The sequence below is a fragment of the Halichoerus grypus genome, chromosome 8 (genome assembly GCF_964656455.1).
Source record: "Halichoerus grypus chromosome 8, mHalGry1.hap1.1, whole genome shotgun sequence".
NCBI classification, from domain to species: domain Eukaryota; kingdom Metazoa; phylum Chordata; class Mammalia; order Carnivora; family Phocidae; genus Halichoerus; species Halichoerus grypus.
This window is the reverse complement of record NC_135719.1, coordinates 145,944,614-145,959,164: the sequence shown is the minus strand read 5'-3', so window position 1 is coordinate 145,959,164 and position 14,551 is coordinate 145,944,614.

Sequence of the window (14,551 nt, the reverse complement as noted above, 5' to 3'; positions counted from 1 at the left end):
GAACTTGCTCAGCCTCAGCCTGGGCTGTTGCACTAGTTCTGGTGAGCTCCCAGAGTTCCCCAGCTGATGGGGGGCATTTAACCACCTCCTAAGGTTTTATGTTCCCCCAACATCCCCCACATGGTCCGGCAGGCATCATAGGCAGACGGGCTGGTGGGTTTGCACCTTTCAGTGATGAACTTGGTTACACTAAGACTTATGTTTTATTTATTATGATTATGCTTATAATGATGGGCTGCAAATCTGACAGATTGAGTAACATCTCAGAGGCTGTACTTTTCATAGTTCTTGCAGTTTGGGTTGATTTGGGAGAGAGAAAAAAGGAGAGAGACTCTTTGTAAGGAGAACATAATTTTTATCTGAATGGTCATTACAGAACATGATATATTGTATTCATCTAACGGTGCAGAAATGATGCTAGCAAACATCCCTCCTTTACTTTGCTGAGTATAAGAAACCCCTGTGGTTTAATAAGCTGAAGGAACACAAGCAATGGCATGAAGAAGGGGCAAAGCAGTGGCCTCTACCTCCTTCTACCTGCTCCCAGGAAGGAGCCGAGGGTCAGACACGCATCGTGGTTTGACCTCTCCCTCTGGACGTGTCACAGCATGACTCTGAGGCTGTTCCTCCTTTATAAGGTGAGTGTTTTGGTTGTCTGTTGCTGCAGCAAACCACCCCACGCTTGGGGGGATAAACCAATACTCATTTATCATCATCGCCTCTCCTGATTGTGGGGGTGGCTGGGCTCAGCTGGGCGGTTCTCGCTCAGGACGTGCCGGGGGTTGTGGTCAGATGCTGCTTGGCTGGGCCACTTGAAGGCATCCTCATAGTGGCTGGGTTCTCAGGGTGAATGTCCTGTTAGACCCGAGGAGGTTGCCTTGCCCTCTACGACCGAGCCTCAGAGGTCACGCAGCTGTACTTACGCTGTCCTCCATTGTTAGACACTCTCCAGGGCCACCAGGGGCAAGGGGCGGGGACATGGACTGCACCTTAATGGAGGAGAGGCAAGGCTCTGATGGGAAATACTGTGGCTGTTCTGGAAAATAGCCTGGGAGTTGGTGGGTGGGTCACTGTGTGCATAAATGAGACACCAGTGGGCAGGGAAGTATGGGGCAAACAGCCTGGCGTGGGTGTCAGGAGGGCTTGGATTCTGGCTCTGATTTCACCACTTCTGAGCTGTCGGCAAGCCAACCATGTGCCGGTGGACTCGGTCACTCAGAGCCTGATTGACAAGGGTGTGGGGTGAGAGTGGGGGCCTTTCTACCTACTCTAGATAGTTCTCCCTTCTTCTGGTCCTGGTATGTCTGGTGGGTTGCTGCCGACTTGTACAGTGTTTGAGGGTAAACTGCAGCAAGTCTTACCTTTCCTTTGAGATTGCTGTGATTACAGTAAAATAGTGGGTTCATTAGGTTGAGAGTCACATTGGAGGATGTCCCTGTCACAGTCCTTTGATTTGGGGAGTTTGTTCCTTTATAACACAACTTTCCGTGGGTCACGGCAAAGACCTAGTGAAATAATATGCTTGAGTGGGGAGCGTAGGGGGGTGTGGTGGCGATGGGCTAAGTGTGGGCTGTGTGCGTGGGTTTGGATCCTGCCTCAGTGGTTCAACTGGGAACCTTAAATAAGGCAGGACCCATCTCTGAGCCCTTGTTTTCCTGTCTCTAAAATGGAATGATGCCCAGGGTGACCATGGCGCACGCACACTACAAGGAGCACCTCCCACAGAATCGACCACATGAATGGTGCCCCCTGGAGGTGTTTGGACAGAGTCAATGACCTCTGCCATTCACAGCCGTTGAGAGGGCAAGAAGAGGGGTGGAAGGGAAGGGAAGGGGCTCTGCGAGCCTGGGTAGAGTAGATCCTCAGCAAAGATCTGCTCCCCCACCTTCCCAAACCCTCAGTGCAGACCTGTGAGGTTTCTGTCTCGTCTGGTGACTTTACAGAGAGGGCCCTCCTCTCTCCCATGCTCTGAGCTCACCCCTGGGGACCCCAGAGTGTTCTGCTTCCTCACATCCCACAGCCCTGGGAAGGGGGCTCTCTTGCTGTAGGTAGTGAAGTGGGAAGCCAAAGGTTTATTCTCTGTGGTTTATGTCCAGATCGAAAGCTCAGAAAGGGGTTTCATTGGTCTTCTGATTAGTCTAGTATGTCCTCAGACACATAGCTCATTGATTCTGTACCATCCGCTCTAGGCTGTGGGTGAAATGGTGAGGTTTGTGCGTTGCATCCCGACAAACCTAGATTTGAATTCCTGGCATCCCCTGCTGCCACATGCTGGCTGTGGGGCATCAGCCAGTTGCTCAGTTTCTCTGAGCCTCACTTTTGTTATTTACAAAAGCGGTACAATGACACCCACCTGTCAGGCTGGACGTGGAGATAAAATGAGATAAAGCCCGTGACTGATTAATTAACGAAGCAATATTGATCAAGTATTTATTGAGTGCCCAGGCAGTGTTCAGGTTGCTGGGGGTGTGAATACACAAAGTCTGGGTGCTCACGGGGCAGAAGTGGACGTTGGCGAGGAGACAAGTTAGCACACTAGCTGCCAGACGGTGGTCCCTGTACATGGGGCAGGTGGGGGGTCGGTCTAGCAGCTCCTGGCTGATGAGATTTGGGCAGAGCCTGGAGGGAGGAGGGAGTGAGCAGGCAGCTCTTTGTGGGAAAAGCATCAGGCAGACGGAACAGCATGGCAAAGACCCCGCCTGGGGTGTGTGTGTGTGTAAGTATTGGGAGAGGAGGTAGGAGTTTGGGGGTCTGGGCTGTGACCAGCACAGGTGAGTGGAGGAGGGGAGGGCCAGATGCCCATGACCTGGTCATGGTGAAATCAGTCAACCTTAGATCACAGTGACAGGAGCCTGTGGGGATTCAGGAAACACCCTGTCCTTCTCTCCTTTCTCTCAGTATCTTACCATTTTTTAATACACCTTGAAAGACTGTACATTGTTTTTAAACAATCATTTCTTCCCCACCTTCTTTGCAGTTTTCCCTCTTCCTCTAAAAACAAAGAAGCTCTACTCTGGAGTGCAAAATAAATCCAAATGCTTGCATCTACCTGGCATGTTTGGAAGCAATGTATATGCCTAGTTCCTCACTTTGTCTTTTTTTTTTTTTTTAAGATTTTACTTATTTATTTGAGAGAGAGTGGGAGAGGGAGGGAGAGAAAGGACGAGCAGGGGGGAGGGGAGAGCAGCAGGCAGAGGGAGAGGGAGAAGTAAGAAGTAGACTCCCCACTGAGCCGGGAGCTTGCAAAAGGCTTGCAAAAGGCAGACAGAACTTGAACCTGGGTTTTCCTGAGTCCAGGTTGCTCCTCATCCTTGGCTGATGACATCAAGTCCTGGAGCCTCTCCTCTACCCCTTCCCCTGCAGTCAGTTTCTGTTGCTGATGCGGGTGTATGGCCTGGGCATCCCCATCACCTGCTAGGCTTGACAGGGCTAAGTGGGTTTCTTTTAGTGATGACGGACGTAATTAATTTGGTAGAGAAGATGCCTCATTCCTGCTGGTGTCATCAAGAAAAAGACCACACACCAGCTCTGAACAGAACGACACGCTCAGTCAGAACTGGAGGGAAAGGATTCTTTGGGAGGAGTGGACGAAGGGTGTGGGCTGGCTCTTAGAAGTGTGTTGAATGCATATTGTCCTGAACAGCAAGCAAAACACCAGCAGCGTGACAGCAGAAGTGGAGCACTGGGCTTGGGAAATGGGTGCTGAAAACCTGGCAGGTGCACTCTTTCCTGGACTAACTCATCAGGTGGCATGCCGTTCAGTGATTCCCAAACTTCACTGTCTATACAAATCATTCAGGAGGCGTGTTTAAAAAAAAAAAATCCAGATTCCTTAGCCAAAGCTCCAGAGATTCTGATTTAGTCCATCTGGGGTAGGTCCTGGAATCTTTATTTTTAAGTCATTCTGAGTGGTTTCGGTGCAGGAGGTTTGAGAAGCATGGGCATGCACTCTGGTGCTTTTCAGTGGTGGGTTTGAAGCTGGTATGACCCAATGCAAGACCTCCAACCTCTCCAAGCTTCACTTTGCCCTGCTGTAAAGTGAGCCAGGAGAACGTCCGCCTTAGAGGGTGGTTGGAAGAATTACGGGTTCATGCACATACCTCTGCTTTCGTTCTACATTTACAAGTGGCGAGGAGTAGACTCAGCCCCCAAGTGGACTGAAGTTTGTGTCCACCCCAAATTCATAGATTGAAGTCCTAATCCCCAGTGTGACTGTATTTGGAGTTAGGGAGGTGATGAAGGTGAAAGAAGGTCATAAGGGTGAGGCCCTAAGTCATTAGGGCTGGTGCCCTTATTAGAGGAGGAAGAGACACCCAAGCGCTCTCTCCCACCACAGGAAGACACAGTAGGAAGGCGGCTGTCTACAGGAAGAGGGACCTTGGCAGGAACTGAGTCAGCTGGCATCTTGATCTTGGACTTCCCAGCCTCCAGAATAAATAGAAATAAGTGTCTGTCAGTTAGAACATCCGGTCTGCATTGTTAGAGCAACCCGAGCTAAGTCCTGGGGCCTATGGAAGCAGATTGGATGGAGAGGAGGAGGTGGATTCCAAGATTTTAGGAGCTCACCTTTATTTTTCCAAATGAACCTTCTCTAGGCATCTTCCCCGGGGCAGGTAGCACTTTGTGGTGTCTGTCCCGGTACACAGGGTCTCCTGGAACCCTGTGCTGCCCCCGTGAGCTTGCATGCGTTGAAACCCCGCTAACTGCGTGTTGGCTAATTGCATAATGAAGTGAGTTATCTGCTAGTGAGTTGAGGCCCAAATGTTGCTCCTTGCACGGTAATTATGCTGGATAAGTGAATGGCTGGAATATTTACAAGATTTTGTCCCTTGGTCGATTTCTTTTCTCAGAAGACAGCCGCTGTGTGGGGTAAAACATAAGAAAGAAAATATCTCTGGGGCTTATGCAACATGGCGGCAGGAAGGTTTGTGGTGTTTGAGAGAGGAACATGCAAAATATTAAGTTTGGGGAAAAAAGAGCATACAACTGTTCCATCCTTGAGATGCATATGTTCTGCCGGATGATTGGCAGGGCTCGGGCGGCTCTTGCCTGTTTCCAGCCGAGGAGCGCATCTCACTTCCGGCCCTGGTGCGAGCACAGTGAAGGTGCCGTGAGATTGGGCCGCTCGCGGATCCCAGGGTGTGTGGCTGGGTGTTGGGGTTCTACTGCCTTAGATTTGGATCCTGATGTGTCCATGGTTGATTTCAACAATCTAAGCCTTGGTTTCCTCATCCCTAAAATGGAAGAACAGTGTCTTTGGAGACTTGCGTGGAGGGTCCCCGAGGCAGGTAAAGGGTCCTGAGCCAGGGGTGCGGTGGAGGACTGTGCTTCTTTCCCTTTCCTCCCAGAGGCCAAGGGGCAAGTCAGGGCCCAGCAGCTGGGACTCCTGGGGGACCCAGGAAGCCCTGACTCAGGTCACCCATTTCAGCATCCTCCCCATGGATTCAGCACAGCAGGATTAGCTGGAGGGGCCTGGTCCACTGAAGATAGGAGGGGTGGGGAGGGGAGGAAAAGGACTAGTTGAAGGCTCTACCTTCCTTCCAGACAAAAGAGAATTTGCCTTTCCTACAAACTACTCAGTACTGTGGGAGAAAATGTTTTTCAATTACACATAAGCCTTGAAAATATTTCCACCTCTGTTCTTTGCAGCATATAAGGCTCAGAGAGGTTCCATGATGTTCTATGGGTCACACAGCTCACAAATGGCAGGAACTGGGTTTGGACCAGTCTCCAAAACTTGCTCTCCTTTAGCTAGGCCAGGGTGCAGGAGCCCCTCCTTTGCCTTTTGACAGGCGTGTGTGGGAGGTATGTATTTAGCTGGCAGGGAGGTTTGTCCTTTGCCCCCTTCCAGCAGGTTCTGGTCTCTGCATCTGAGTGACTTTTCTGCAAAGTGGATCCAACTTCCTGACAAGGCCCACTGACCTCCAACCACCTTCATCTGCTCTGCCTGACGTGGGAATCCCTGTTCCGTGAGCTCCTGGCCCCGGGAGTCCGAGCTCCCCCACGAGGTGCTTCCACAGCAAAGGGCCTATGTGAGGGTGGCTCCCACAGGACCCACAGGGTAAAGCTGTCTGGCTCCCAACAGCCCACAGCACACGGGGGGCAAGTGTCGCTGAAAGGTTTGCGGAGGGGGTCAGAGTCCTGGGGGGAGGACTGGGGGGAGATGGCCTGGCCATCTACCAGCTGCAAGACTTCCAGCAAGGTCTTCATCCTTTCTGTGCCTCGGTGCACTCATCTGTCAAATGGGTATAACGACATTTCCCTCAGGGGTGGTTGGAGAGGACAGTGCCAGGCTCATGGAGAGTGTGCCATCTCAGGCTTTCTGTCATCACGGTAATCACTGTCACCGTCTGGCTCGTGAGTGATGGAGCCTGGCACAGCCGGAAGAGTCCGACTGGAGCTAGACAGACTTGCGGTGTGAGAATAGTGAGTGTGTCCCAGTAGCACGCACAGGTGTGTGAGATCTTGCCGTCTCGCAGCAGACAGGAGGCCCCCAGTGAGCGCGTGCGCACAGTGCTTGCTCAGGACCTATTGGTTTCATCTCCTCCAACTTGGGGCCCTAGGGAAAGGGGCCAGGTCCTGTGCTGGGCGGGCCGGGGAGCACTGGGCTGGGAGAGGCAGAGTCCCAAGAGCTCAGGGTGAGCCACACCCCACCTTGTTGTCCTGCTGTGACCCTAGCTGGAAATAGTTCAATCCCAGCAGCATTTGCCAAGAGCTCACCTGGGGCCAGGGTAGGTCAGGGATGCAGGCAGAGTTCTCAAATGGCTCACAGTGTAAGCAGGCAGATAGACGTGCTCATAATGAATTGCAGTTTCGTGAGGATTTGGAGATACATCGGGGCAGCCTCTCTGATCTCCCCAGATTGGGATCTCCTGGCTTCCTATCCAACAGGCCTGGCCTTACCAGCTTTGGACCTTTCCTGGTCACTTCCTGACTGATGTGCTCATATGAGGTTTGAATTCCCTATTTTGGCGGCACGGGGCAGCTAAAGCTCATCCCCCCGCTTGGCCTGACCACCTGCCCCTCAACCGTCCAGGAACCGGAGCTTTGCTGGACTGATGGGCAGAGCGCAGGTAGATCTAGGACAAGGACGGTCTCATGCAACTATCCTCCCCTTAGTGCCCACACTGACCCCACACGCAGTGGGCCTGGGAGGTCTTTGTGGAGACACGACCTCTCCTCTCAGTAGCCTCACCTGCTCTGTGCCTGGCGCTCACGTGTGCCTGGCACATAGTAGGACTGAACAATGTTTCTTGAATTGCTGATGGATATATAGACTCCAACTTAGCCCCTCAAAACAAACAAAATCTTTTTTTTTTTTTAACGGCAGTTAAAAAACAGTTTAACTGAGGTTGTCAAGTTAAAAATAGAAAGGGTCGTGATGTACTTTGCAGAATGTCGTGAAACATTGTTGGCATTTTAAGCCTAAAGTGATGAAATACACTAAGTATAGTTTGAAGTATGATAGGTGATATCTTCTACTAGCACAAAGAGTCAAAAGTTTAAGAGAAATTTAGGACAGGAAGAACTTGAAACTGAGAAAATTCTGCTCATTGATGGTGTGTGTGTGTGTGTGTGTGTGAGAGAGAGAGAGAGAGAGAGAGAGGGAGAGAGAGAGAGAGAGAAGGTGGGGTGGAAAAAGTCTTCTACTGCAGTGGAACTCTGATTTTGCTCCAGAGCATTAGGCACATATGGAAGCCTGGCCTAGGTATATAGCAGGTGCTCAATAAATCCTCTTGGATGAATGAAGCCCCCTGCTTCATGCCCCATTTCTTTTCACCAGGGTGTATTATTTGAAAATTGCTGGCCAGCAGAAGAAAAAAAAGCCTCAGTTATCAGTTAATTTGGTAAAAAGTCTATTATTTTGACCTCAAAACATTGTACTCACCTGTCCCTTTACTCACCCGAATGTCCACTCCTCAGACTCGGGCACTGAGGTGGGTGTGGGGTACAAGCTTGAGAGTCCAGTGCTGGCTCCAGCTGGGTTAGTTTCTGGGGGTTGCCATGACAAAGTACTATGGCCTGGGTGAGTAAAACCAACAGAGATGGGTTGTCTCATGGTTCTGGAAGCCAGAAGTCCAAGATCAAGGTGCCCCCAGGGTTGGTTCCTTCCGTGGGCTGAGGAAAAATCTATTCTGATCTCGCTCCTTTGTTTGTCAATGCTGTCTTCATGTTCACGTGGTGATCTCCCTGTGTGTCTCTCTGTGTCTAAATGTCCCCTTCTCAGAAGGACACCCATCATATTGGATTAGAGCCGACTCTGATGACTTCATTTTAACTTGAAAACTTCACTTTAACTCTGTAAAGGCTCTCTTTCCAACTATGATCATGTGCTGAGGAACCGGGTGTTGGGCCTCCAACATAGGAATTTTGGAGGGACATATTTCAGCCCCAGACATTGGGACCCCAAGGACCAGTGGGAAGGCGGGAAGGCCATGGACAACCCTTAGGAGCTGGACCAAGGTATCTTGGAAGCGGAGAAATAGTTGCTGAGTCTGCTTGGGAGGGTCTGGAAGCCTTCATAGGAGGCCATACATAGGTGGGAGTGAATGGCCAACCAGGGTTTTGTGGATTGCCAAGGCAGGTGCTGTGGAGGGTGTTCTCTGGGCGACCTCGAGGGAGCTCAGGAAGCATGGTGGCCTGGGAGGGCGCTGGTAGCACCCTTGGGGGCCTCCAATGCTGCCTGGGCAGTGGCAGAGAATGCTGCAGGTGTGTGGGGGGCAGCCACGGGAGCTCCGAATGCCAGGCGAGGAGCTTGGGCTCAGTCTGAAGGTCATGGTGGCCTAGAAGGGCTTTATGCAAGGCAGGAAAAGATCAAATTTGTGTTTTAAAAAATTCACAGTTTAAAAAACTCTTACCTTTGGTCACTGATTCACTAGCTTGACAGATATTTACTGGTTGGTTTTTCCCTTGGGCCCTGGAGTCTCTATTGTTGACTATCGAAGTCACCTAGCTGAGTGATGTTGGCTGAGTTATTCAAACTCTCTGAGCCTTGCTTTCTCAGCTGCAGAACGAGGACTTGGCAGTGCTTACCTCCTGGGCACTGGGAGGGTGAGGTGTCGGGATGCACGGAAGCACTCACTTTGGGCCTGTCATACAACCAAGTGTTCAGTAAACATGAGCTACCTCAAAGGAGGACAAAGGAGAGGCTGCAGGGGCACCTGGGAGGCTCAGTGGGTTAAGCATCGGCTATTGATTTCGGCTCAGGTCATGATCTCAGGGTTGTGGGATCAAGCCCCGAGTCGGGCTCCATGCTCAGTGAGGAGTCTGCTTCAGATTCTCTCTCCCTCTCCCTTCCGTTCACTCTCTCTCTCAAATAAATAAATAAAATCTTTTAAGAAAAGGAGAGGCTGCTGTGAGAGGCAGGGGGTCCGGGAGGGGTAGCCCCAGCACTGGGAAGAGTGGCGGGCAGGGCTGAAGCCAGCAGGGGCAGCGTGTCCTACAGCGGCTAGAGCTACGCCTTGGCGTTCACGTCTCTCTCTCCTAGCACGTTCTCCCTTCCTGTGGCCGGCAGACAGCTTTTTGGACCAAGGGCAAGGCTGCTTCCTTGGCTCAGCGTCTACATTTCTGGTGTGTGCACGGGGATAGTTCCTGCAGATAATCGATCGCTGGGAGACTGACCTTTCCCCCTTGGCTGTCTGAGTGGGATGGATCAGGGTTTGGCTGCTTCCCAAGGTACAGTGCCCTCTGGACGCTGGCCCCGGCTCTGCCTCTGACAGTGTAGGGGTTGTGATCCTTCAACTGGCAGTTTGTGCATCCTTGCTAAGCACCTTCTGATGGTTCCTGTGATTTTAATGGCCTGGTGTCATTCCCCTGAGGACTCAAGAGTGTGTTGAGAAATGGGGTCTGGCCCTGCATTTCCTCATTTGTGAAATGGACCTCTCGGACCCAAGGCTGGGATCTCAGCTGTGGTCTCAAAACTCTTGTGCATTCCAGCAGGATGGGGTCTGTGCTATTTGGTTGTTACACGTTATCTTGAGGTTATCAGAGGAAGTGAAATAATCAGTGGTGTGGTGTGCTGTTAATGTGTAACAACCAGTGTATTGGGGGGAAATTCCTGATTTGCAGCAATTTGCCAATTTCCATGGTGTTAATACTTCTACCCCAGACAATTTCAAGCTACCAAAGGATGCTACTGAAAGCCAAGGTAGGACTAGATGACCAGTCGGCTTCTGGGAGCTGCTGTAAGATACCTCCCCAGGACATGGATGCCCCTGGAGGTGGACACAACGTGCACTTGAGGTGACTGTCATTGCTACCTTTGAGGACTGGCCATAGTCAGTTGATCTGCCAAATGAAAACTGGTAGGATTTTGATGGTACGATCTGCTGGCACGTGTGTCCATTGGGCGCCACACTAAGAGTATTAATGCACATGACCTCACTTAACCCTCATGGCCTTCCATGGTGGAGACCTATATTCCCATTTTGTAGATGAAGAAACTGAGACCTAGAGACACTAACGCCCTTGTCTAAATTCCCCAGCCAATAAGTGGCAGAACTGGGTCTAGAAACATGAGGAGAAGGATGATGGTCAATAGTAATATTAATAGGAAACCTTCATCGGGTATTTGTCATATGACAAGACCATTCTTGTGATGCTCCTAGGTGTAGTAGGAGGGCATGATTCTCTGCCCAAAACACAGGTGACGGGGCAGAGGCTCAGGAGGTTAAGGAACTCCTCCTAGGTCACACAGCTTGGACGTGGTGGAGCTGTCACTTGAGCCCAGGTCTTTCTGCTTCTAACACTCAGGCCGCCATCACACCACCCTTCTCCCCTTCTCCTGTAGCTCTCCTATCATGCTTTCTGTTGTCTTTCTTTCGGTAAAGAATCTCTGTTTTTAGTCCTCAGACTTTAATAAAATATAAATCACATTTTGGATGCCCTGCCAAGTCCACGTGCACCATCCACCCAGCTGGGACCGCTCTGACAGAGGTGAGGGGTGGCGGATGTTTAGGGAGGGAGGAGGAGGCCTCTGCACATCTGTGTGGGGGAGGGGCAAGAGCACAGGCCTTGGAGGCAGAGACACCTGGGGTCCTGGTGAGGGTGGACAAGTCCCTTTCCGGCTCAGAGCCTAGTTTGCTCATCTGTATACCAGTTATGATGATGCCCTCCTCACTCACAGAGGTGAGATGAGATAAAGGAAGATAGACTACATGGCACAGGGCCTGGTATCCAGTAAGTGTTCAGTGGTTGGAGATTTCCTCCCTCTTCCTTATGGTCCACATCATGTCCTTCTTTTCAAATGGCCAGGGAGTAAGACTTGTTTTCAAACTGTCGGGGAGTAAGTCCTTGTATACTTCTAGCCCCACAGAGAAGTGTTGGCAGGCGGGGTCCTAGGATCAGCTCGTCCGCTCCCTGGAAGTCCCCGTGTTTGCAGACTCTGGACCAAGCCTCCCAGAGCTGGAGGGTGGCGTTGTGTATGTGGGCCGCTGCCTGCACCCTCCCAGGGCTTTGCAGACGCTGGCTCACTGGGGCCCGGACAAAGCCCTATTATGAAGGGCGCTCACACACATGTCTGAAGTGTGTGAACCTGCCGCCCCAGCCCGCCTCGGCCCACGGAGGGCTGGCATCGCTCTGCCCAGCCATTGTTCCCTCAGTTCCAGGCAGGTCACCCAGGGTGATGCTGCCCAGGGGCGTCTTTTCTGGGTGTGGGCCATGAACACACTTTTGCTGAGATGGGACTAGCTGTCCTGCAGCCCCGCTTGGTCCTGGTCATAGGCCATGGCTCCGGTGGGAGGGAGGAGTCTGGAAAGAAGGGGCCCAGGCTCTGTGCAGCATCAGGGTGGAAAGCCAAGTCCCAGGGTTCTTTTCAAACAGAGTAGGTGTTTAACTGGAGGATGCTGCACTTGTCGGCAGCAAAGGGGCGAACTACATTTGCTCTTCCAGTCAATAAATATTTGTTGAGAGCCCATGATGGGCCAGGCTCTGTGGATGCGATGAAACCAGATACAAATCTCCACTCTCGTGGGGCTTATATTCCAAGGTAGACTTCTTCTGGAAGACCTCCTCCGGCCTAACCTGGCTTTCCATCTCTATGAAATAATTCACGTGTCCAGCCAACACTTACTGAGCCCGGGGAGATATACACTCATTCATTCAACAAACATTTGTTGAGGGGCACCTACTCTGTGCCACACCCTTCCTTAGCAATGGGGATGTTTTAGCTTTGGCTGCTCAGAAACAGATCCACACACAAGAACCATGTGTTAAGGAAGTGCTCCCAGAAGAAGCTGGTAAGAGGCAGGGGTAGGGATGAGAAGAGGACAGGGGAGAAGCTCAGCGAGGGCGTGATTTCGGGCAAACCCCCATCTCAGCCTGATCCCACAGGGGCGCTTTGGAGCACAAGTTGTACCTCTGAGCTCATAGGACTGAAGGCCAGGGAGCTGGGCCAGGCACCAGCCAAAGACCTTCCAAGGGACTGGTAAACTTCTGGGCACTTAGACTTTCTGAATGCAGATGAGGCAGCTCAGGTAGCCCAGACCTGTCCCCTAAAGGGTGTTGCAGGTGCAGGCCGATAGAGGCAAAACTGATGGAACCAGAGGAGAACACACACGAAAATGTAAGGAGGATCTTGGGGACCTGGGCCCATAAAAGAGATGAAAGGGCCCAAAGACCCGACGAGGGATGGACAGGTCAACAGACCGTGACATTATGAAGTGAAAGCCCCCAGCATGGCTCCCACTAACACACAGGAAGGAGCTGTGGCAAAGCTGTGAGATGGTACAGGTGGATCTGGGTCAGGCACTCCTGAGAGGCCCTTCCCCCGGGAGCCCAGGGAAGAGAAATCAGGGAGGGCTTCTTGGAGGAGGCAACACCTTTGGTGCGTGCACACGCGCGCACACACACAGGCAGAAACTCATGGCAGAGTTAGAATTCGAAGCTAGATCTACAGATTCTAAACTCGTGTTAGTTTGTTTCTCCCTAGATTAGTGTCATGGCTTCACAGAATCAGGGCTCATTGTGGGGCGGAAGGAATTTTAGTGGTCATCCTAACAGCACCTTTGATTTTCAGATGGGGAAGCTGAGGCCCAGAGGGGGGCAGTGGCTTGCCTCCGTCACACAGCGGTTTGGCACCTGAGTGGCGTTGGAGTCGCCGGCCTCAGAGCCCCAGCCTGGACTTGCCAAGGCTCAGTTCCTGCCAACATAGATTCATGGACTGTGGGTTCTGTGAGTCCGCGGTGCAGATGGGACAGACTGCATCCTCGTGGGAAAGGCCCTCGTGGTCGCTCCAAAGACAAGATTGCCATGATGGCTAGTGGGGAATGAGACAGCGCCTTGTCTGTCTCCTTCAGGAAAGCAGTGGGGATTCGCCCAGGTGAGGACAGGTAATCTTGGTAGGGGTGAAACTGTAAAGCACATTTTGTCAGTTTTGACTAGTAAATTGGTTTAACACTTGCAGTTTGGGGCGCTTGTCCATCGTACTTGGAGACTGGAGTGCAAGGTGAGAACATCCCTCCCGTCCCTCCGCTCTTAGGGGTGGGGGCCAACCATCACTTGAAAGAAACTTCAGCTAGAAAAGAAGTCTGTGCTCCTCAGCTTCGCCTGGGGTGCATTTCTTATCTGTGAGTAATAGGCTTTCACAATCCACCTTTTATGTTCTTTTCAATAATGCACCTCCCTAAGCCAAGGTTCTCTTAAAGGAGAAGGTGCTGCTTATTTTCCAATCTGCTTCCTGAGCGCTGCACCTGAGCTAAGAGCCTCGGTGAACCTTGGGAGGCTCATCCTCCAACCTACTCTCCCATCAGTGAAAAATTAAACCAAGAATAACTCGTTTTATCTAGACCAGAAAACCAAACAGAATGAAAAACCCCAAGCTCCAAAGATTTCAAAGCAACCCAGCTTTAGGGGCTTTTGAAGGTGGAAGATGAAAGCCCCAGATGGCAAAATATACTCTATGTCGTGCATGTCTTTGGTCACGGCTGCTGGCCAGCGATCCTGGACAGGCGGTCACAGGGCGGGCCAGCCAGGCTGGCTGTCAGGAGCCTTCCTCTTGGCCACAATAGGTAGGAATGCTGATCTGTCTCTCACTCGCATGACCTGCATGGTACATCCCTCTTCAGATGGGTGGGACATTTCCTGATCCCCTAAGCAAGGTGGAATTAACCTCTATAAAGCATGCTACAGGAACTTTATGTAGGTTCTTGCAGTTCATTAATGGAGGCTGCTTATTTCTTTATTTTTACATATCTGTTTCTGGGCTTATTGGAAGCCGAGGCTCAGAGAGGAGTAGCGACTGGCTCAGGGCCACACGGCTGGTTCGCGATGGAGCCAGGACACCAACCTGCTTCTAAAGCCCTTCTGTTTTCCAGACCAGGGCCAGTCATCATGACCGAGGTGGTTTCAGAATAAGCTTGCGCAAAGAGAACAAACCATGGTCACATCCATTCCTCCTCTCCCGTGTCCTTCCACAATGGTTTGGGCTGCTTTTTACCGTAATCATCAACCTTTAAGTGTTTGCTTTTTGAAAATGATCTGTAGCTGTGGGTCAGCAGCCGCAACCGGGAGAGAGAGTGTCCGGTACCTTGCAGTCCTCCCCAGGGCGGGAGGT